General features: G+C 47.8%; 1 long non-coding RNA gene across 1 annotated transcript in view; it reads left to right on the forward strand.

Annotated features, from left to right (window-relative positions):
- LOC132207769 (uncharacterized) overlaps positions 1 to 21148 on the forward strand; it is a 210710-nt gene extending 189562 nt beyond the window's left edge. Inside the window, exon 6 of the long non-coding RNA XR_009443797.1 lies at positions 19880 to 21148. This is a non-coding gene — a long non-coding RNA (uncharacterized LOC132207769). The remainder of the gene's footprint in view (positions 1 to 19879) is intronic.
- The last annotated feature ends 602 nt before the right edge of the window (positions 21149 to 21750 follow it).

Below are 21750 nucleotides of genomic sequence, written 5' to 3' on the forward strand. Positions count from 1 at the left end.
GCAGTGACTGGTGGAAATGAGATGCAGTAACTCAGGGAAAGGAAATGCATTGTCTGTGGGAAATGGGATGCTGCGACTGAGGGTAATGGGATGCAGTGACTGAGGGTAATGGGATGCAGTGACTGATGGAAATGGATGCAGTGACTGAGTGAAATGGGATGCAGTGACTGAGTGAAATGCGATGCAGTGTCTTCAGGAAAGGAAATGCAGTGTCTGAGCGGTATAGGATGCTGCGACTGAGGGAAATGGGATGGCGTGACTGACGGAAATGGGATGCAGTGTCTGAGCGAAATGGGATGCAGGGACTGAGTGAAATGGGATGCAGTGACTGAGGGAAATGGGATGCAGTGACTGAGGACAATGGGATGCAGTGACTGACGGCAATGGGATGCTGTGACTGATGGAAACTGGACGCAGTGACTGAGTGAAATGGGACGCAGTGACTGAGTGAAATATAATTGCCGTGACTGTGGAAAGGAGATGCAGTGACTGAGGAAATGGCATGCAGTGACTGAGGGAAATGGGATGCAGTGACTGAGGGAAATGGGATGCAGTGACTGGGAAATGGGATGCAGTGACAGTGGGAAATGGGATGCAGTGACTGATGGAAATGGGATGCAGTGACTGAGGGAAATGGGATGCAGTGACTGGGAAATGGGATGCAGTGACTGATGGAAATGGGATGCAGTGACTGATGGAAATGGGATGCAGTGACTGAGTGAAATGGGATGCAGTGACTGAGTGGAATGTGATGCTGTGACTGAGTGAAATGCGATGCAGTGACTGCGTTAAATGAGATCCAGTGGGGAATAAAATGGGATGCAGTGACTGGTGAAAATGAGATGCAGTGACTAAGGGAAAGGAAATGCAGTGTCTGTGGGAAATGGGATGCTGCGACTGAGGGTGATGGGGTGCAGTGACTGAGGGTAATGGGATGCAGTGACTGATGGAAATGGTATGCAGTGTCTGTTTGAAATGGGATCCTGCGACTGAAGTTAATGGGATGCAGTGACTGAGGGTAATGGGATGCAGTGAATGAGTGAAATGGGATGTGGAGACTGAGTGAAATGGGATGCAGTGACTGAGGACAATGGGATGCAGTAACTGAGGACAATGGGATGCAGTGACTGAGGGCAATGGGATGCAGTGACTGAGGGAAATGGGATGCAGTGACTGAGGGAAATGGGATGCAGTGACTGGGAAATGGGATGCAGTGACCGTGGGAAATGGGACGCAGTGACTGATGGAAATGGGACGCAGTGTCTGTTTGAAATGGGATCCTGCCACTGAAGTTAATGGGATGCAGTGACTGAGGGTAATGGGATGCAGTGACTGAGTGAAATGGGATGCAGTGGCTGAGTGAAATGGGATGCAGTGGCTGAGTGAAATGGGATGCAGTGACTGAGGGAAGTGGGATGCAGTGACTGAGGGAAGTGGGATGCAGTGACTGAGGGAAATGGGATACAGTGACTGAGGGAAATGGGATGCAGTGACTGACGGAAATGGGATGCAGTGTCTGTTTGAAATGGGATGCAGTGACTGAGGGTAATGGGATGCAGTGACTGAGTGAAATGGGACGCAGTGACTGAGTGAAATGGGACGCAGTGACTGAGTGAAATGGGACGCAGTGACTGAGTGAAATGGGACGCAGTGACTGAGTGAAATGGGACGCAGTGACTGAGTGAAATGGAATTGCCGTGACTGTGGAAAGGAGATGCAGTGACTGAGTGGAATGGGATGCAGTGACTGAGTGAAATGGGATGCAGTGACTGAGTGAAATGCGATGCAGTGACTGCGTGTAATGAGATGCAGTGGGGAATGAAATGGGATGCATTGACTGGTGGAAATAAGATGCAGTGTCTTAGGGAAATGAAATGCAGTGTCTGTGGGAAAGGGGATGCTGGGACTGAGGGTAATGGGATGCTGTGACTGATGGAAATGGAAGCAGTGACTGAGTGAAATGGGCTGCAGTGACGGAGGTACTGGGAAGGAGTGACTGAGTTAATCGGGATGCAGTGCCGGAGCGGGTTTGGGGTGCAGTGACTTAGAGAAATGTGATACAGTGCCCAAGTGAAATGTGACGCACTGACTGAGTGAAATGGGATGCAGTGACTGAGTGGAATGGGATGCAGTGACTGAGTGGAATGGGATGCAGTGACTGAGTCAAATGGGATGCAGTGACTGAGTGAAATGCGATGCAGTGACTGAGTGAAATGCGATGCAGTGACTGAGTGAAATGGGATGCAGTGAATGAGTGAAATGAGATGCAGTGACTGAGTGAAATGCGCGGTGACTGATAGAAATCGGATACAATGATTGATGGAACGGGGATGCAGTGACTTACGGAAATGGGATGCGATGACTTTGTGAACTGGGATGTGGTGACTGTGTGAACTGGGATGCGGTGACTTTGTGAACTGGGATGTAGTGGCTGAGTGAAATGGGATGCAGTGGCTGAGTGAAATGGGATGCAGTGACTGAGTGAAATGAGATGCAGTGACTGATGGAAATGGTATGCAGTGACTGAGGGAAATGGGATGCAGTGACTGACGGAAATGGGATGGAGTGTCTGTTTGAAATGGGATCCTGCGACTGAAGTTAACGGGATGCAGTGTCTCAGGGTAATGGGATGCAGTGACTGAGTGAAATGGGATGTAGAGACTGAGTGAAATGGGATGCACTGACTGAGGACAATGGGATGCAGTGACTGAGAGCAATGGGATGCTGTGACTGAGTGGAATGGGATGCAGTGACTGAGTTAAATGCGATGCAGTGACTGCGTTAAATGAGATCCAGTGGGGAATGAAATGGTATGCAGTGACTGGTGGAAATGAGATGCAGTGACTGAGGGAAATGGGATGCAGTGACTGAGTGAAATGGGATGCAGTGACTGAGTGGAATGGGATGCAGTGACAGTGGGAAATGGTATGCAGTGACTGATGGAAATGGGACGCAGTGACTAAGTGAAATGGAATTGCCGTGACTGTGGAAAGGAGATGCAGTGACTGAGGAAATGGGATGCAGTGACTGACGGAAATGGGATGCAGTGTCTGTTTGAAAAGGAATCCTGCGACTGAAGTTAACGGGATGCAGTGCTGAGGGTAATGGGATGCAGTGACTGAGTGAAATGGGATGTAGAGACTGAGTGAAATGGGATGCACTGACTGAAGACAATGGGATGCTGTGACTGAGGGAAATGTGATGCTGTGACTGAGGGAAATGTGATGCAGTGACTGAGTGAAATGGCATGCAGTGACTGAGTGAAATGCGATGCAGTGACTGAGTGAAATAGAATTGCCATGACTGTGGAAAGGAGACGCAGTGACTGAGGAAATGGGATGCAGTGACTGAGGGAAATGTGATGCTGTGACTGAGTGGAATGTGATGCTATGACTGAGTGAAATGCGATGCAGTGACTGAGTGAAATGCGATGCAGTGACTGGTGAAATGAGATCCAGTGGGGAATAAAATGGGATGCAGTGACTGGTGGAAATGAGATGCAGTGACTGAGGGAAATGTGATGCAGTGACTGAGGGAAATGCGATGCAGTTTCTTAAGGAAAGGAAATGCAGTGTCTGAGGGGTATAGGATGCTGCGACTGAGGGAAATGGGATGTAGTGACTGACGGAAATGGGATGCAGTGTCTGAGGGAAATGGGACGCAGTGTCAGAGTGAAATGGGATGCAGTGACTGAGGGAAATGGGATGCTGTATTTGTAGGAAGGAGGATGCAATCACTGAGTGAAATGCGATGCAGAGACTGAGGGAAAGGAGATGCTCTGACTATGGGAAATGGGATGCAGTGAGTGTGGGAAATGGAATGCATCGTCTGTGAGATACGGGAAACAGTGACTGATGGGAATGTGATGCAGTGACTGTGGTGAAGGAGATGCAGTGATTGAGTGAAATGGGATGCAGTGACTGAGTGAAATGTGATGCAGTGACTGCTTGAAATGGGAAGCAGTGAATGAGGGAAATGTGATGCAGTGACTGAGTGAAATCGGATGCAGTGACTGACGGAAATGTGATTTCGTCACTGAGTGAAATTGGATGCAGTCGCTCAGTGAAACGGGATGCATCACTGAGTGCAATGGGATGCAGTGACTGGGTGAAATGGGATGCAGTGACTGGGTGAAATGGGATGCAGTGACTGGGTGAAATGGGATGCAGTGACTGAGTGAAATCGGATGCAGTGACTGAGGGAAATGGGTTGCACTGACCGAGTGAAATGAGATGCAGTGACTGACGGAAATGAGATGCAGTGACTGAGGGAAATGGGGTGCATTATTTGTGGGAAGAAGGATGCCAATCACTGAGTGAAATGAGATGATGAGACTGAGGGCAAGGAGATGCTGTGACTATGGGAAATGGGATGCACTGAGTGTGGGAAATTGAATGCAGCGTCTGTGAGATACGGGAAACAGTGACTGATGGAAATGGCATGCAGTAACTGTGTTGAAGGAGATGCAGTGACTGAGTGAAAATGGATGCAGTGACTGCGTGAAATGCGATGCAGTGACTGAGTGAAATGTGATTCAGTCACTGAGTGAATTGGGATGCAGTCACTGAGTGAAATGGGATGCAGTCACTGAGTGAAATGGGATGCATCACTGAGTGAAATGGGATGCAGTGACTGATGGAAATTGGATGCAGTGACAGAGTGACATGAGGTGCAGTGACTGAGTGAAATGAGATGCAGTGTCTGATTGAAATGTGATGCAGTGACTGAGGGAAATGGGATGCAGTGTCTGAGGTACTGGGAAGTAGTGACTGAGTGAAATGCGATGCAGTGACTGAGTGAAATGAGATGCACTGACTGATGGAAATTGGATGCAGCGACAGAGCGACATGAGGTGCTGAGACTGAGTAAAATGAGAAGCATTCAATGCACTGTCTGTGAGATACGGGAAACAGTGACTGATGGAAATGGGATGCAGTGACTATGGTGAAGGGGATGCAGCGACTGAGTGAAATGGGATGCAGTGACTGCGTGAAAGGGGATGCAGTGACAGAGTGAAAGGGGATGCAGTGACAGAGTGAAATGGGATGCAGTGACTGAGTGAAATGGGATGCAGTGACGGATGCAAATGGGATGCAGTGACTGAGTGAAATGGGATACAGTGCCTGACCGAAAAGGGACGCACTGACTGAATGAAATGGGATGCAGTGACACACGGACGTGGGATGCAGTGACTTAGGGAATTGGGATGCAGTGACTGAGGGAAATGGGATGCAGTGACTGAGTGAAATGTGATTCAGTCACTGAGTGAAATGGGATGCAGTGACTGAGTGAAATGTGATGCAGTGACTGAGTGAAATGTGATGCAGTGACTGAGTGAAATGTGATGCAGTGACTGAGTGAAATGGGATGCAGTGACTGAGTAAAATGGGATGCAGTGACTGACGGAAATGTGATTTCGTCACTGAGTGAAATTGGATGCAGTCGCTCAGTGAAACGGGATGCATCACTGAGTGAAATGGGATGCAGTGTCTGAGTACAATGGGATGCAGTGACTGGGTGAAATGGGATGCACTGTCCGAGTGAAATGAGATGCAGTGACTGACGGAAATGGGATGCAGTGACTGAGGGAAATGGGGTGCATTATTTGTGGGAAGAAGGATGCAATCACTGAGTGAAATGAGATGATGAGACTGAGGGCAAGGAGATGCTGTGACTATGGGAAATGGGATGCACTGAGTGTGGGAAATTGAATGCAGCGTCTGTGAGATACGGGAAACAGTGACTGATGGAAATGGGATGCAGTGACGGAGGTACTGGGAAGGAGTGACTGAGTTAATAGTGATGCAGTCCCTGAGCGGGCTTGGGGTGCACTGACTTAGGGAAATGGGATACAGTGCCTGAGTGAAATGCGACGCACTGACTGAGTGGAATGGGATGCAGTGACTGAGTGGAATGGGATGCAGTGACTGAGTGGAATGGGATGCAGTGACTGAGTGGAATGGGATGCAGTGACTGAGTGAAATGGGATGCAGTGAATGAGTGAAATGAGATGCAGTGACTGAGTGAAATGCGCGCAGTGACTGATAGAAATCGGATACAGTGACTGACGGAACTGGGATGCGGTGACTTTGTGAACTGGGATGTGGTGACTGTGTGAAGTGGGATGCGGTGACTATGTGAACTGGGATGCAGTGGCTGAGTGAAATGGGATGCAGTGGGGAGTGAAATGGGATGCAGTGACTGGTGGAAATGAGATGCAGTGACTAAGGGAAAGGAAATGCAGTGTCTGTGGGAAATGGGATGCTGCGACTGAGGGTGATGGGATGCAGTGTCCGGGTAATGGGATGCAGTGACTGATGGAAATGGATGCAGTGACTGAGTGAAATGGGATGCAGTGACTGAGTGAAATGCGATGCAGTGTCTTAAGGAAAGGAAATGCAGTGTCTGAGGGGTATAGGATGCTGCGACTGAGGGAAATGGGATGGAGTGACTGACGGAAAAGGGATGCAGTGTCTGAGCGAAATGGGATGCAGTGACTGAGTGAAATGGGATGCAGTGACTGAGTGAAATGGGATGCAGTGACTGAGGGAAATGGGATGCAGTGACTGAGGACAATGGGATGCAGTGACTGAGGACAATGGGATGCAGTGACTGAGGGCAATGGGATGCAGTGACTGAGGGAAATGGGATGCAGTGTCTGAGGGAAATGGGATGCAGTGACTGGGAAATGGGATGCAGTGACTGTAGGAAATGGGATGCAGTGACTGAGGGAAATGGGACGCAGTGACTGAGTGAAATGGGACACAGTGACGGAGGTACTGGGAAGGAGTGACTGAGTTAATAGGGATGCAGTGCCTGAGCGGGCTTGGGATGCACTGACTTAGGGAAATGGGATACAGTGCCTATGTGAAATGGGATGCACTGACTGAGTGAAATGGGATGCAGTGACTGAGTCAAATGGGATGCAGTGACTGAATGAAATGCGATGCAGTGACTGCGTGAAATGGGATGCAGTGCATGAGTGAAATGAGATGCAGTGAATGTGTGAAATGCGCGGTGACTGATAGAAATCGGATACAGTGACTGACGGAAATGGGATGCGGTGACTTTGTGAACTGGGATGTGGTGACTGTGTGAACTGGGATGCGGTGACTATGTGAACTGGGATGCAGTGGCTGAGTGAAATGGGATGCAGTGGCTGAGTGAAATGGAATGCAGTGGCTGAGTGAAATGGGATGCAGTGACTGATGGAAATGGTATGCAGTGCCTGTTTGAAATGGGATCCTGCGACTGAAGTTAATGGGATGCAGTGACTGAGGGTAATGGGATGCAGTGAATGAGTGAAATGGGATGTAGAGACTGAGTGAAATGGGATGCAGTGACTGAGGACATTGGGATGCAGTGACTGAGGACAATGGGATGCAGTGACTGAGGGCAATGGGATGCAGTGACTGAGGGAAATGGGATGCAGTGACTGAGGGAAATGGGATGCAGTGACTGGGAAATGGGATGCTGTGACTGGGAAATGGGATGCAGTGACAGTGGGAAATGGGACGCAGTGACTGATGGAAATGGGACGCAGTGACTGAGTGAAATGGGACACAGTGACTGAGTGAAATGGAATTGCCGTGACTGTGGAAAGGAGATGCAGTGACTGAGGAAATGGGATGCAGTGACTGAGGGAAATGTGATGCAGTGACTGAGGGAAATGGGATGCAGTGACTGAGGGAAATGGGATGCAGTGACTGAGTGGAATGGGATGCAATGACTGAGTGAAATGGGATGCTGTGACTGCGTGAAATGAGATCCAGTGGGGAATAAAATGGGATGCAGTGACTGAGGGAAATGGGTTGCAGTGACTGAGGGAAATGGGATGCAGTGACTGATGGAAATGGCATGCAGTGTCTGACGGAAATGGGATGCAGTGTCTGTTTGAAATTGGATCCTGCGACTGAGGGTAATGGGATGCAGTGACTGAGGGTAATGGGATGCAGTGACTGAGGGTAATGGGATGCAGTGACTGAGTGAAATGGGATGTAGTGACTGAGGGAAATGGGATGCAGTGTCTGAGTGAAATGAGATGCAGTGACTGATGTAAATGGCATGCAGTGAATGAGGGAAGTGGGATGCAGTGACTGACGGAAATGTGATGCAGTGTCTGTTTGAAATTGGATCCTGCGACTGAAGTTAATGGGATGCAGTGACTGAGGGTCATGGGATGCAGTGACTGAGTGAAATGGGATGCAGTGACTGAGGGCAATGGTATGCAGTGACTGAGGGAAATGGGATGCAGTGACTGGGAAATGGGATGCAGTGACAGTGGGAAATTGGATGCAGTGACTGATGGAAATGGGACGCAGTGACTGAGTGAAATGGGACGCAGTGACTGATGGAAAGGAGATGCAGTGACTCTGTGAAATGGGATGCAGTGATTGAGTGAAACGGGATGCAGTGACTAAGTGAAATGGGATTGCCGTGACTGTGGAAAGGAGTTGCAGTGACTGAGGAAATGGGACGCAGTGACTGAGTGAAATGGGACGCAGTGACTGATGGAAAGGAGATGCAGTGACTCTGTGAAATGGGATGCAGTGACTGAGTGAAATGGGATTGCCGTGACTGTGGAAAGGGGATGCAGTCACTGAGGGAAATGAGATGCCGAGACTGAGTGAACTGGGATGCAGTGACTGATGGAAATGGTATGCAGTGACTGACGGAAATGGGATGCAGTGTTTGTTTGAAATGGGATCCTGCGACTGAAGTTAATGGGATACAGTGACTGAGGGTAATGGGATGCAGTGACTGAGGGTAATGGGATGCAGTGACTGAGTGAAATGGAATGCAGTGACTGAGTGAAATGGAATGCAGTGACTGAGTGAAATGGGATGCAGTGACTGAGGGTAATGGGATGCAGTTACTGAGTGAAATAGGATGCAGTGACTGAGGGCAATGGGATGCAGTGACTGATGGAAATGGGACGCAGTGACTGAGTGAAATGGGACGCAGTGACTGATGGAAAGGAGATGCAGTGACTCTGTGAAATGGGATGCAGTGACTGAGTGAAATGGGATTGCCGTGACTGTGGAAAGGAGATGCAGTGACTGAGGAAATGGGATGCAGTGACTGATGGAAAGGGATGCCTTGACTGTGTGTAAAGTGAAGCATTGAGTGAAATGGGATGCAGTGGCTGTGTGAAATGGGATGCAGTGGCTGTGTGAAATGGGATGCAGTCACTGTGTGAAATGGGATGCAGTGGCTGTGTGAACTGGGATTCTGAGACTCAAGTGAATGGGATGCCGTGTCTGTGGGGAATGGGATGCAGTGACTGTGGTGAAGGAGATGCAGTGATTGAGTGAAATGGGATGCAGTGACTGCTTCAAATGGGATGCAGTGACTGAGTGAAATGGGATGCAGTGACTGAGTGAAATGGGATGCAGTGACTGAGTGAAATGGGATGCAGTGACTGAGTGAAATGGGATGCAGTGACTGAGTGAAATGGGATGCAGTGACTGAGGGACATTGGATGCAGTGACTGAGGGACATGGGATGAAGTGACTGAGTGAAATGGGATGCAGTGATTGAGGGAAATTTGATGCAGTGAATGAGTTAAATGAGATGCAGTGACTTAGGGAAATTGGATGCAGTGACAGAGTGACATGAGCTGCAGTGTCTGATGGAAATGTGATGCAGTACCAGAGGGAAATGGGATGCGGTGACTGAGGTACAGGGAAGGAGTGACTGAGTTCATGGGGATGCAGTGCCCAAGCGGACTTGGGGTGCAGTGAGTGAGGGAAATGGGATACAGTGCCTGAGTGAAATGTGACGCGCTGACTGAGTGAAATCGGATGCAGTGACTGAGTGGAATGGGATGCAGTGACTGAGTGGAATGGGATGCAGTGACTGAGTGAAATGGGATGCTGTGACTGAGTGAAATGGGATGCTGTGACTGATGGAAATGGGACGCAGTGACTGATGGAAATGGGACGCAGTGACTGAGTGAAATGGGACACAGTGACGGAGGTACTGGGAAGGAGTGACTGAGTTAATAGGGATGCAGTGCCTGAGCGGGCTTGGGATGCACTGTCTTAGGGAAATGGGATACAGTGCCTATGTGAAATGGGATGCACTGACTGAGTGAAATGGGATGCAGTGACTGAGTCAAATGGGATGCAGTGACTGAATGAAATGCGATGCAGTGACTGCGTGAAATGGGATGCAGTGCATGAGTGAAATGAGATGCAGTGAATGAGTGAAATGCGCGGTGACTGATAGAAATCGGATACAGTGACTGACGGAAATGGGATGCGGTGACTTTGTGAACTGGGATGTGGTGACTGTGTGAACTGGGATGCGGTGACTATGTGAACTGGGATGCAGTGGCTGAGTGAAATGGGATGCAGTGGCTGAGTGAAATGGGATGCAGTGGCTGAGTGAAATGGAATGCAGTGGCTGAGTGAAATGGGATGCAGTGACTGATGGAAATGGTATGCAGTGCCTGTTTGAAATGGGATCCTGCGACTGAAGTTAATGGGATGCAGTGACTGAGGGTAATGGGATGCAGTGAATGAGTGAAATGGGATGTAGAGACTGAGTGAAATGGGATGCAGTGACTGAGGACATTGGGATGCAGTGACTGAGGACAATGGGATGCAGTGACTGAGGGCAATGGGATGCAGTGACTGAGGGAAATGGGATGCAGTGACTGAGGGAAATGGGATGCAGTGACTGGGAAATGGGATGCAGTGACTGGGAAATGGGATGCAGTGACAGTGGGAAATGGGACGCAGTGACCGATGGAAATGGGACGCAGTGACTGAGTGAAATGGGACACAGTGACTGAGTGAAATGGAATTGCCGTGACTGTGGAAAGGAGATGCAGTGACTGAGGAAATGGGATGCAGTGACTGAGGGAAATGTGATGCAGTGACTGAGGGAAATGGGATGCAGTGACTGAGGGAAATGGGATGCAGTGACTGAGTGGAATGGGATGCAATGACTGAGTGAAATGGGATGCAGTGACTGAGTGGAATGTGATGCTGTGACTGAGTGAAATGCGATGCTGTGACTGCGTGAAATGAGATCCAGTGGGGAATAAAATGGGATGCAGTGACTGAGGGAAATGGGTTGCAGTGACTGAGGGAAATGGGATGCAGTGACTGATGGAAATGGCATGCAGTGTCTGACGGAAATGGGATGCAGTGTCTGTTTGAAATTGGATCCTGCGACTGAAGTTAATGGGATGCAGTGACTGAGGGTAATGGGATGCAGTGACTGAGTGAAATGGGATGTAGTGACTGAGGGAAATGGGATGCAGTGTCTGAGTGAAATGAGATGCAGTGACTGATGTAAATGGCATGCAGTGAATGAGGGAAGTGGGATGCAGTGACTGACGGAAATGTGATGCAGTGTCTGTTTGAAATTGGATCCTGCGACTGAAGTTAATGGGATGCAGTGACTGAGGGTCATGGGATGCAGTGACTGAGTGAAATGGGATGCAGTGACTGAGGGCAATGGTATGCAGTGACTGAGGGAAATGGGATGCAGTGACTGGGAAATGGGATGCAGTGACAGTGGGAAATTGGATGCAGTGACTGATGGAAATGGGACGCAGTGACTGAGTGAAATGGGACGCAGTGACTGATGGAAAGGAGATGCAGTGACTCTGTGAAATGGGATGCAGTGATTGAGTGAAACGGGATGCAGTGACGAAGTGAAATGGGATTGCCGTGACTGTGGAAAGGAGTTGCAGTGACTGAGGAAATGGGACGCAGTGACTGAGTGAAATGGGACGCAGTGACTGATGGAAAGGAGATGCAGTGACTCTGTGAAATGGGATGCAGTGACTGAGTGAAATGGGATTGCCGTGACTGTGGAAAGGGGATGCAGTCACTGAGGGAAATGAGATGCCGAGACTGAGTGAACTGGGATGCAGTGACTGATGGAAATGGGATGCAGTGTTTGTTTGAAATGGGATCCTGCGACTGAAGTTAATGGGATACAGTGACTGAGGGTAATGGGATGCAGTGACTGAGTGAAATGGAATGCAGTGACTGAGTGAAATGGGATGCAGTGACTGAGGGTAATGGGATGCAGTGACTGAGTGAAATAGGATGCAGTGACTGAGGGCAATGAGATGCAGTGACTGATGGAAATGGGACGCAGTGACTGAGTGAAATGGGACGCAGTGACTGATGGAAAGGAGATGCAGTGACTCTGTGAAATGGGATGCAGTGACTGAGTGAAATGGGATTGCCCTGACTGTGGAAAGGAGATGCAGTGACTGAGGAAATGGGATGCAGTGACTGATGGAAAGGGATGCCTTGACTGTGTGTAAAGTGAAGCATTGAGTGAAATGGGATGCAGTGGCTGTGTGAAATGGGATGCAGTGGCTGTGTGAAATGGGATGCAGTGGCTGTGTGAAATGGGATGCAGTCACTGTGTGAAATGGGATGCAGTCACTGTGTGAAATGGGATGCAGTGGCTGTGTGAACTGGGATTCTGAGACTCAAGTGAATGGGATGCCGTGTCTGTGGGGAATGGGATGCAGTGACTGTGGTGAAGGAGATGCAGTGATTGAGTGAAATGGGATGCAGTGACTGCTTCAAATGGGATGCAGTGACTGAGTGAAATGGGATGCAGTGACTGAGTGAAATGGGATGCAGTGACTGAGTGAAATGGGATGCAGTGACTGAGTGAAATGGGATGCAGTGACTGAGGGACATTGGATGCAGTGACTGAGGGACATGGGATGAAGTGACTGAGTGAAATGGGATGCAGTGATTGAGGGAAATTTGATGCAGTGAATGAGTTAAATGAGATGCAGTGACTTAGGGAAATTGGATGCAGTGACAGAGTGACATGAGCTGCAGTGTCTGATGGAAATGTGATGCAGTACCAGAGGGAAATGGGATGCGGTGACTGAGGTACAGGGAAGGAGTGACTGAGTTCATGGGGATGCAGTGCCCAAGCGGACTTGGGGTGCAGTGAGTGAGGGAAATGGGATACAGTGCCTGAGTGAAATGTGACGCGCTGACTGAGTGAAATCGGATGCAGTGACTGAGTGGAATGGGATGCAGTGACTGAGTGGAATGGGATGCAGTGACTGAGTGAAATGGGATGCTGTGACTGAGTGAAATGTGATGCAGTGACTGAGTGAAATGTGATGCAGTGACTGAGTGAAATGTGATGCAGTGACTGAGTGAAATGGGATGCAGTGAATGAGTGAAATGAGATGCACTGACTGATGGAAATTGGATGCAGTGACAGAGTGACATGAGCTGCAGTCACTGAGTGAAATGAGAAGCATTGATTGCACTGTCTGTGAGATACTGGAAACAGTGACTGATGGAAATGGGATGCAGTGACTGTGGTGAAGGGGATGCAGCGACTGAGTGAAATGGGATGCAGTGAATGAGTGAAATGAGATGAACTGACTGATGGAAATTGGATGCAGTGACAGAGTGACATGAGCTGCAGTCACTGAGTGTAATGAGATGCATTGTTTGATGGAAATGGTCTGCAGTAACTGACGGAAATGAGATGCAGTGACTGAGGGAAATTGGATGCAGTGACTGAAGGAAATGGGATGCAGTGACCGAGTGAAATGAGATGCAGTCACTGAGCAAAATGGGATGCACTATTTTTGGGAAGTAGGATGCAATTACTGATTGAAATGAGATGCGGAGACTGTGGGAAAGGAGATGCTGTGTCTATGGGAAATGGGATACATTGAGTGTCGGAAATTGAATGCAGCGTCTGTGAGATACGGGAACCAGTGACTGATGGAAATGGGATGCTGTGACTGTGGTGAAGGAGATGCAGTGATGGAGTGAAATGGGATGCAGTGACTGAGTGAAATGTGATGCAGTGACTGCGTGAATTGCGATGCAGTGACTGCATGAAATGCGATGCAGTTACTGCGTGAAATGGGATGCAGTGACTGCGTGAAATGGGACACAGTGACTCAGTGAAATGTGATTCAGTCACTGAGTGAAATGTGATTCCATCACTGAGTGAAATATGATGCACTCACTGAGTGTACTGTGATTCAGTCACTGAGAAAACTGTGATGCAGTCACCGAGTGAAATGGGATGCAGTGGCTGAGTGAAATGGGATGCAGTGGCTGAGTGAAATGGGATGCAGTGGCTGAGTGAAATGGAATGCAGTGACTGACGGAAATGGGATGCAGTGACTGAGTGAAATGGGATGCAATCACTGAGTGAATTGCAATGCAAAGACTGAGGGAAAGGTGATGCTGTGACGATGGGAAATGGGATGCTGTGAGGGTGTGAAATTGAATGCAGCGTCTGTGAGATACGGGAAACAGTGACTGATGGAAATTGGACGCAGTGACTGTGGTGAAGGAGATGCAGTGATTGAGTGAAATGGGATGCAGTGACTGAGTAAAATACGATGCAGTGACTGAGTGAAATGTGATGCAGTGACTGCGTGAAATGGGATGCAGTGACTGTGGTGAAGGAGATGCAGTGACTGAGGGAAATGGGATGCAGTGACAGAGTGACATGAGCTGTAGTGTCTGATGGAAATGTGATGCAGTACCTGATGGAAATGGGATGCAGTGACTGAGGTACTGGGAAGGAGTGACTGAGTTCATGGGGATGCAGTGCCCAAGAGGACTTGGGGTCCAGTGAGTGAGGGAAATGGGATACAGTGCCTGAGTGAAATGAGATGCAGTGACTGAGGGAAATGAGATGCAGTGACAGAGAGAAATGGGATGCAGTGACTGTGGGACATGGGAAGCATTGACTGAGTGAAATGCGATGCAGAGACTGAGGGAAAGGAGATGCTGTGACTATGGGAAATGGGATGCAGTGAGTGTGGGAAATTGAATGCAGCGCCTGTGAGATACGGGAAACAGTGACTGATGGAAATGGAATGCAGTGACTATGGTGAAGGAGATGCAGTGACTGAGTGAAATGGGATGCAGTGACTATGGGAAATGGGATGCCTTGACTGACGGAAATGGGATGCAGTGATTGACGGAAATTGAATGCAGCCTCAGTGAGAAACGGGATACAGTGACTGAGTGAAATGGGATGCAGTGACTGATGGAATTGGGGTGCAGTGACCACATCAGTACTGGGTGATGATCCTGGCCAGGTGTTAGATTTCAAAGTCGTTGATCACCTTGGTGATAGCGATCACAATTCTGTTATGTTTACTTCAGTGATGGAAAGGGATAGGTGTACACCACTGTGCAAGAGTTATAGCTGGCGGAAAGGCAATTACGAAGAGATTATGCAAGATTTAGGGAGCATAGGATGGGGAAGGAAACTGCAGTGGATGGGCACAATAGAAATGTGGAGCTTATTCAAGGAAAAGCTCCTGTGTGTCCTAGTTAAGTATGTACCTGTCAGGCAGGGAGGAAGCTGTAGGGTGCGGGAGCCGTGGTTTACGAAGGAAGTGAAATCTCTGGTCAAGAGGAAGAAGAATGCTTCTGTTACTTTCAGATGTGAAGGCTCAGTTAGGGTGCTTGAGGGTTACAAGGTAGCCAGGAAAGACCGAAAGAGAGAGCTCAGAAGATCCAGGAGGAGACATGAGAAGTTGTTGGCGGATAGGATCAGGGTAAACCCTCAGGCTTTCTCTCGGTATTTAAGGAATAAGAGAATGACAAAAGTAAGATGAGGCCCAATCAAGGATAGTAGTGGTAAGTTGTGTGTGGAGTCAGTTGAGATAGGGGAAGCGCTAAATGAATATTTTTCAACAGTGTTCACTCTAGAAAACCACAATGTTGTCGAGGAGAATACAGACATACAGGCTACTGGACTAAGTGGGATTGAGGTTCACAAGGAAGAGGTTTTTGAAATCCTACAGAGGGTGAAGATAGCTATGTCCCCTGGGCCGGATGGGATTTATCCTCGGATCCTCTGAGAATCCAGGGAGGAGATTGCCGAGCCTTTGGCATTGATCTTTAACTCATCATTGTCTACAGGAATAGTGCCAGATGACTGGAGGATAGCAATTGTGGTTCCCCTGTTCAAGAAGGGGAGTAGAGACAACCCTGGTAATTATCGGCCAGTGAGCCTTACCTCAGTTGTCGGTAAAGTGTTGAAAAAGGTTATATGGGATAGGATTTACAATCATCTAGAAAAGAATAAATTGATTCGGGATAGTCAGCACGGTTTTGTGAAGGGAAGGTCGTGCTTCACAAACCTTATTGAGTTCTTTGAGAAGGTGACCAAACAGGTGGATGAGAGTAAACCGGTTGATGTGGAGTATATGGATTTCAGCAAGGCGTTCAATAAGGTTCCGCATAACAGACTATTGTACAAAATGCAGAGGAATGGAATTGTGGGAGATATAGCAGTTTGGATCGGAAATTAGCTTGCTGAAAGAAGACAGAGCGTGGTAGTTGAATGGAAACTTTCATCCTGGAGACCAGTTACTGGTGGTGTACCGCAGGGGTGGGTGTTGGGTCCACTGCTGTTTGTCATTTTTATAAATGACCTGGATGAGGGCGTAGAAGGATGGGTTAGTAAATTTGCAGACGACACTAAGATAGGTGGAGTTGTGGATAGTGACAAAGGATTGGTTGCAGAGGGACATAGATAAGCTGCAGAGCTGGTCTGAGAGGTGACAAATGGAGTTTAATGCAGACAAGTGTGAGGTGATGCACTTTGGTAGGAGTAACCAGAAGGCAAAGTACAGGGCTAATGGTAAGATGCTTAGTAGTATAGATGAGCAGAGAGATCTTGGTGTCCATGAACACAGATCCTTGAAAGTTGCCACCCAGGTTGACAGGGCTGTTAAGAAGGCATACAGTGTTTTAGCTTTGATTAATAGAGGGATCGAGTTCCGGAACCAAGAGGTTATGGTGAAGCTGTGCAAAACTCTGGTGCGGCCGCACTTGGAGTATTGTGTGCAGTTCTGGTCACCGCATTATAAGAAGGATGTGGAAGCTTTGGAAAGGGTGCAGAGGAGATTTACTAGGATGTTGCCTGGTATAGAGGGAAGGTCTTAGAATGAATGGCTGAGGGACTTGAGGCTGTTTTCATTCGAGAGAAGAAGGTTGAGAGGTGACTTAATTGAGACATATAAAATAATCAGAGGGTTAGATAGGGTGGATAGGGAGAGCCTTTTTCCTCGGATGGTGACGGCGAACACGAGGGGGTATAGCTTTAAATTGAGGGGTGAAAGATATAGGACAGATGTCAGAGGTAGTTTGTTTACTCAGAGAGTAGTAAGGGAATGGAATGCTTTGCCTGCAACGGTCGTAGATTTGCCAACTTTAGGTATATTTAAGTCGCCATTGGATAAGCATATGGGCGTACATGGAATAGTGCAGGTTAGATGGGCTTGAGATCGGCATGACAGGTCGGCACAAGATCGAGGGCCGAAGGGCCTGTACTGTGCTGTAATGTTCTATGTTCTATGGCTAGCTCTCCCTGTGCTCCGTGTGATTTAACTTCCCTCTTGGAGTACCGTGAGGAACCTTCTTGAACGCCTTACTGAAGCCCGTATGCGTCCATCTTTCTGCCTTAGTCAATGCTCTTGATTACTACTTTAAAAAACTCAATCAAATTACGAGTTATGATTTCCTGTGCACATGTGTCCTCGGATCCCATGGACTGTTTCCTGTTCTAACAGTCTTCAAATGGGGGATCTTGTCAAAAGCTTTGCTGATGCCCAAGTAGACTGTATCAAATGCATTGCCCTCATGCACACACCTAGTTAGCTCTTCAATCATAGATTCATAGAGTCATACAGCACAGAATGAGGACCTTCAGTCCCAATCATCTGTACTGATCAGGTGTCCCAAACTTAACCGGTCCCATTTGCCTGTGTTTGGTATCCGTCTAAACCTTTCCTAATTGTGTACCTGTCCAAATGTCTTTTAAATACAGCAATTTTATCTGCCTCGACCACATCTGTTGGCAGCTCCTTCCATTCACGAACCCCACCCCCCCCCCAACCCCTTGTGGAAAGTTGGTTGAAAGTCAAAGCTGTGAATGTTAGAGATTCATCAACAAACCTCTTGCTGTCAACTGAAAGAAACCAGAGCTGATAAATCTCATTAGTAAACAAAATCATAGTTCTCCAGATTTAGTAAACATTATTTAGTAATTCCTCTTTTAATAGCTCTCACACAGTTGGCTGTCACTGAGGGGACTTCTCCTTGTACATTTCCTGCCATTAACCCAGTGCACTCTACAGGGACAGAAGACAGTAAAACTAAATAAAGAAACTCTAATTGAAAGAAAGAAGAATTATGGAAATGTCCTGCCCTCACCCCTTCTTTCCTCACAACCGCTCCCCACCCCTTTCACAAAGAACGATCAAACGAATGCTGTTGTAACATCTTACTTTGTTCCAATCCCAGTTTATTTGTTGCTGAAACAGACTTTCTTGCTATTGGTCCCTTTGCACTTAATTATTCCAATGCACCCTGCGCACCTCCCGCTTTCTATTCTCGATAAAATCAGGGTCTTCTGCTGTTTATGTTAACCGTTCATAGCACATCCTGTGCCCCTTGACCTGCATCAATTCCAAGTTCAGAAAATCCTCAATTTTAATATTAATTAATAAACTCTAGTTTCGGTTTCAAATCCCTCCACGGTCTTGAATCCCTCCCCTAATCTCTGTAATCCCCTCCAGTCTCCTAGTTTTCAGAGCTATCTACAGTCTTACACTAACTCATTCCTGAACATTTCCAGTTGTAGTTAGCTCACAGGTGGCATTGCTGTGAGCTGCCAAGGTACTAACACTGGAATTTCTTTCCTCAACCAGTTATTCCTCATTTCGTACACTGAGCATGAGTGACCTGCAGTGAGGTCTCAAGGAATTGGTGCCAGTTCACCAGAGGATGAAGTCACACTCCATTTCAGCTACAGGGGATTCAGATGAGAACTGCAATGGGGATGGGGTGGCCGACAGAAGAAGGATTGGTGCATTGGCAGGTTAGAAAGCCTGCCATTAATGTCACGGAGCAGGAAAGACTCTGGCTTCAATCTGGCGCAGTGTTTGGAACCCATCCACTCCAGCACTGAGTTGTGGCCAACCTGATGGGAACAGTTACAGATTGAGTCATGATTGGTATCTCTGCTCCAGAAAAAGCAGAAGCTGTTGTGGTACAGTCGTGGGTGGGCCCTTCTGGAGCTAGAGTTACTCAGGATAAACACAATAAAAATCATCAGCTTTCACCTGCAGTGCCACAGTCACAGGGATCGCACTCTGTGGGAGCATTAAGCAAGAAAAAGGCACCTGTAATACTGGTATGAAGGAAATAAATGAGGGCAGTTGATATTTGCATGCATTATGGCATAGATTGTTCAACATTATTGTTTTGAAATATCGATATTGTGATGGCATTTACTGTTGTTTGTAGACAAGTGGTGCAGTGGTAGTCAACAGCCAAGGAGAGGGAAGGTTCAGCCTTGTTAGTGGAATTTGAGCTTACATTTACCTGTATTACAGTTGGTCGAGTGGATCACAGAAAGTCTGGCAACAAAAAAGCTGCAATGGTTACCTCGTCACTGCTTCCAACTCCTCCTCTTTCTCAGCTGGTGCCCGATCACTGGCAGCGACAGCGTACCCTCATGATGCCAAGGTTGGAGACTATCAAGAATCATGACGACACCGGCCCTTCTCTGTACTGCAGGACTGCCCCAGAGTGCTCCAGGCAGCAGAAGCAACATTGAACTACTCCAGTGGTCTGCACCATTACATTTCCTGTGGTACTTTATGCAGCCCCTCTGAGTGTATAATACACACTCCCATATGGACCACGTCATCAAACAAAGGCTCTTGTCACCTCCTCGTTACTTCAAGTTGTTCAAATGAGGATGGCAGGGCAGAATATTGAAGAATTATTACAAAGTCTTCTGTTCAGTATCCTGCTGCTCTCTGACAAGGAAAACTGAAATGTACTTGATTTTCATGTAATTTTGATTCCCATTACAGGTCCTTATGGGAACAGGAAAAATGACAAGCTGGAAAATTTTGCAAGTAATCTTTGGGCCAGCCTGGAATCTTCCCATCCTCTGGCCATGACCTTGTGACCCTGCTTGGAGGTTGTAGTTACAGTTTCAGAAGTGATCAATTCCAGTGAGGATGTCTGTACTAAGGTGAAAGCTCACGCACAGTTCTTCACGACGGGAAAAATGGCTCCATTCAGACTCTGGAGATTCAGGTATCCCACTGAGAATCGTTGTCTCCTTCATCATTCACCTTATTCCAGTCACCTGTCCTGCTCTGTGTGATTTCTGTTCATTCTCTCAGTCATGCTTGTCTGAGGGGATAGCCACGACTGTAGCCCTGTTGTTGACTTGTGCAGTATCCTCACAGTCAGGGAATGCTTCCCCATTCCTGAGAGATTTCAGCTGGCTTAAACAGCTCTGAAAACCACTAAACACTTTTACAAGAGTCAGCGGAAATCCACTTGCATCTAACCTGTAAGTCGTTGGTGATATCTCTATCCTCACTGCACTGGATGAAGAGAGGATTGTAACTGGAATACTGAGGTCAAAACATATACCATTAGCATCCAAGCAGCATTACGCATACTTCCATCAGAATGTGAATCAGATGACAGGGATTATACCTAGCACTTGGAGAACTGACAGAAACCCCAGGTTACCGTGTCAGGAAAGTTCCAGTGAATGAAGTGCCAACCGAGCACTTACCATTCGGGGGCAGTCTGTGGCTAAAACCCCACTCACTGAGAGATGCTGGCCAAACAGAGACTAGTGTCTCGCCATTGCAGGTGGTGCCACCAGGAAGGGTGGCTGATGCTGGTACTGCAATTAATCCAATGCTATTAGTGAGTCATGAACAAATTGGGGTCGTGGGAGAGGTTTTCTGGCCAGGGAATCAGGAGGTTGTAAGAAAAGGTAGTCAGGTGCTATCTGTTTGCCATCGCTACTAATATGGCATGGCGGATCAATGGTTAGCACTGCTGCCTCACAGCTCCAGGGACCCAGGTTCAATTCCAACCTCAGGTGACTGTCTGTGTGGAGTTTGCACATTCTGTATATGTCTGCATGGGTTTCCTCTGGGTGCTCCAGTTTCCTCCCACAGTCCAAAGATGTGCAGGTTAGATGGCTTGGCCATGCTAAGTTGCTAAGAGTGTCCAGGTATGTGTGGGTTAGGTGGGTTATAGTGGAAGTTCCTACTGCAGTTCCTACTATCTCTGAAGCATTTTATTCCTATCTGCTTTCTCCTGAGCACTCATGGTTTTGGAAAGTTTCTATCAAGTTTCCAAGGAAAGCAGTCCCAGTACCTTGAAAAAATCCTCATAACTGAGTTTCTCATCCCTGAGAATCATTCTCATAAATGGAGGCGTTGTGACAACATCACTGGACTAGTAATCCGGAGATTCAGGTAATCAGAATCAACTTTCACCATGACGCATGTTTGAATCCAATTTCAATTTAAAAACAACACCCAGGAATGAAAGTCTAATGGCGCCCATGAAATGGACCAACGACTGTGCTGTACATTTCTATGACTCTATGTCTCATAACAGGTCGCAGTACATTGGAGTTTTGTGTCATCTGCACAGTACAATGTTGTCCCCTGCACACCCAAGCCTAGATCATTTATGTCCGTATCAGGAAAGCAAGGGTCTCAATACCAGCCTCAGGGGAACTCCACAACAAACAACCTCTCAATCAGAAAAACACCCATCACACTCTCTTTCTTGTGATCAGAGATAATGGGAACTGCAGATGCTGGAGAATCCAGGATAACAAAGTGTGTAGCTGGATGAACACAGCAGGCTGAGCAGCATCTCAGGAGCACAGCAGCTGACGTCAGCTTTGGTGTTCCTGAGA

Source organism: Stegostoma tigrinum, unplaced genomic scaffold (genome assembly GCF_030684315.1).
Source record: "Stegostoma tigrinum isolate sSteTig4 unplaced genomic scaffold, sSteTig4.hap1 scaffold_152, whole genome shotgun sequence".
Lineage (NCBI taxonomy): Eukaryota > Metazoa > Chordata > Chondrichthyes > Orectolobiformes > Stegostomatidae > Stegostoma > Stegostoma tigrinum.